This window comes from Tachyglossus aculeatus, chromosome 17, assembly GCF_015852505.1.
Source record: "Tachyglossus aculeatus isolate mTacAcu1 chromosome 17, mTacAcu1.pri, whole genome shotgun sequence".
NCBI lineage: Eukaryota > Metazoa > Chordata > Mammalia > Monotremata > Tachyglossidae > Tachyglossus > Tachyglossus aculeatus.
The window spans coordinates 31,093,009-31,096,334 of record NC_052082.1 but is presented as its reverse complement, the minus strand read 5'-3'; the positions used below and the strand labels follow the sequence as shown (position 1 = coordinate 31,096,334).

Below are 3,326 nucleotides of genomic sequence, written 5' to 3'. Positions count from 1 at the left end.
AATTACAGATATGTACATAATTGCTGTGGGGTGGGGAGTGGGGAAGAACAAAGGAAGCAAGTCAAGGTGATACAGAAGGAAGTGGGAGAAGAGGAAAGGGGGCTTTAGTCTGGGAAAGCCTCTTGGAGGAGATGTGCCTTCAATAAGGCTTTGAAGTGGGAGAAGAGTAATTGTCTGTTGGATTTGAGGAGGAAGGACATTCGAAGTCTCCTTGGCTACCAATCAATCTGCGCATCAGGCAGAAACTCCTCACCCTGGGCTTCAAGGCTCTCCATCACCTCGCCCCCTTCTACCTCACCTCCCTTCTCTCCTTCTCCAGCCCAGCCCGCACCCTCCACTCCTCTGCTGCTAATCTCCTCACTTTGCCTTGTTCCTGCCTGTCCCGCCATCGATCCCCGGCCCATGTCATCCCCCGGGCCTGGAATGCCCTCCCTCTGCCCATCCACCAAGCTAGCTCTCTTCCTCCCTTCAAGGCCCTACTGAGAGCTCACCTACTCCAAGAGGCCTTTCCAGACTGAGCCCCTTCCTTCCTCTCCCCCTCACCCCCCTCTCCATCTCCCCCATCTTTCTTCCTTCCCTTCCCCACAGCACCTGTAAACATGTATATATGTTTATACATATTTATTACTCTATTTATTTATTTATCTTACTTGTACATATCTATTCTATTTATTTTATTTTGTTAATATGTTTGGTTTTGTTCTCTGTCTCCCCCTTCTAGACTGTGAGCCCGCTGTTGGGTAGGGACTGTCTCTATGTGTTGCCGACTTGTACTTCCCAAGTGCTTAGTACAGTGCTCTGCACACAGTAAGCGCTCAATAAATACGATTGATGATGATGATGATGATGATTCGAGCCCAGAGGCAGGACGTGAGCTAGTGGTTGGTGGTTAGATAGGTGAGATCGAGGCATAGTGAGAAGGTTAGCATTAGAGTAGCAGAGTCTCTGGACTGGCTTGTAGAAGGAGAGTACCAAAGTGAGGTACGAGGGAACAAGGTGCTGGAGTACTTTAAAACCACTGGTGAGGAGTATTTCCTTGGCTCTGCCACTTGCCTACTGTGTAACGCTAGGCAAGCCACTTAACTTCTTTGGGCCTCAGTTTCTCCTTCTCTGAAGGACTCATTACCTGCTCTCACTCCTATTTAAACTGTTTTCCCCATGTAGGTCAAGGGCAGTGTCTGACCTGATTATCTTGGTCCTAACCCAATGCTGGAGACGTTGCACCTGGAGAGTTTCCAGTACTCTACCAGTCTAGGCTATGGGAGGGAGAGTCAAGCAGAGGCATACCCATTCCATTCCTAGCTTGGGCAGTGGCTAGTGAGTGGAAGGCAATCTGCTACAAGTCAAAACTTACCTGTGCTGGACAGCAGAGGCATGGAGGAGAGTCAAAGGTGGAAATTCAAGTTTCCTTAGCAGAAGGAGGCAATGGCAAACTATTTCCATATTTTTACCAAGAAAATTCTATGGCTACATTACCAGAATGATTGCAGTGAGGATTACTTCTTCTTGCTACAACTTGCTTCCCACCAAGTACAAATTGAAAGATAGCTTTTCCCCACAATATGATTTGAAACAAAATAATAATAATAATAATAATAATGATGGCATTTGTTAAGCACTTACTATGTGCCAAGCACTGTTCCAAGTGCTGGGGGAGATACAAGATAATAAGGTTGTCCCACATGGGGCTTACAGTCTTAATCTCCATTTTACAGATGAGGTAACAGGCACAGAGAAGTTGCCCAAAGTCACACAACTGACAAGTGGTGGAGCCAGGATTAGAACCCATGACCTCTGACTCCCAAGCATGTGCTATTTTCACTGAACCACACTGCAGTTTCTCCCTTTGAAAATGATGTTGAGTATCTGCACTAAAACCATCGTCACATCTTTAAATATCAGAACACATGATGGTACATTGGGTATTGACAGCAAGATACCCATACAGGTTTGAGATGGGGAATTGAATGGGAGAATTATAAAAAGGGTGGAGAGAAGAAATCTTTTCAAGACTCAGTGGAACAGTGCAAAAGAGAAATTAGTCTTAGTAGGCAGCAATCAGAACTGGGCCAACTGTCTCAAAAATCATAAAACCAAGAGTGATAAATAAAAACAGAGACACATGTGCCCAAGTAGCAAGGGGAAACATTAGAAACACATCATGTGGAGAGGATTTTCATTAACATGTTGATCTTTTTATCCCATCTGACACACTGACAAAATCTTGTCATCAGTGAACTATGTAGAATTACCTTTTTTCTCAAGTTTGCAAAGGAAACAAGGGACTAAAGTAATAGCAGCATTAGTAGTAATAAGAGTGGCAGTAGTTCTGCCCCAAGTGCTTTGGAAATACAAAACAAGCAAGTGGCACATCCCCTGCCTATGAAAAGACTATACTGTAATCAGGGGAGACAGATATAAAGTTGTTTACAAATAAAGTCATGAACAATGTAATTTAATGTGCAACTGAATAAGCATAAATATATGTGCTGAAAATGAGAATGTGAGACTATAAGAACAATTTACATCCCAGTTATTTCTTGGCACACACAGGGCCCTACGGCAACTTTACGTAATTTATGATATTTATACCAGTATCGATCCAAAAATTAAGAATGTCTAAATGTTAAGTTTTGGGGGTGAGGTCTCCATATTGAAGAAAGAGGAATTATGACATTTATCCATGAGATAAATAAAAAATGATGAACAGCTCCAGTTACTCAAGAAAACTGTAGGTCTGTAGGCCAAAAATAAATTTCTCATAAATAATATATAAGATGTGTTTTAAAATAATCCAAAATATATGTTGATTCTATTGATGCTAATGACAATATTGATAATAAAATGATCAATTATTAAATTGTCTCCAAATAACTCAGGTGAATCCAACAGAATTAAATGCATTTGAAAAAAAAAAGCTATTACTTCTCATTTTAGCAATTAAATGTTAAAAGGACAAAATTTTTAAAATAATCATTTGCAGGGAGGTTCATCTAAATTAAAAAAAACCACCCAGGACAGTGAAAAATGAGTTAAGTTGTACAAAACCCTAAATTTCTGTACCGAAATGCAGGCTAAGCTATTTTCTACATTTCCCTTGTCATTAAAAATAGACATACTCCAGCAAAGTAAATAAGAAACCTCATTGGTGTTCTCCTCTTAGATGAGATTTCCTCTTTGATAGGCAGTGAATCCTCAAATGTTAATGTGCTTCGAACCCTAATATTTTTTTGATAAAAATTCAGGACATTTTTCATGTCGTATTTGCCTTTTGCTGTAATGAAATGGCCCTGCCAGGGACCTTGAACTGATGACAAGGGCTCAGT

General features: G+C 41.1%; 1 non-coding gene across 1 annotated transcript; it reads left to right on the top strand.

Annotated features, from left to right (window-relative positions):
• Nucleotides 1-1,206: 1,206 nt before the first annotated feature.
• On the top strand, nucleotides 1,207-1,344 carry LOC119939851. Its single transcript, XR_005454813.1, has one exon. It is a non-coding gene; the product is annotated as a small nucleolar RNA SNORA7 (small nucleolar RNA).
• Nucleotides 1,345-3,326: the final 1,982 nt, after the last annotated feature.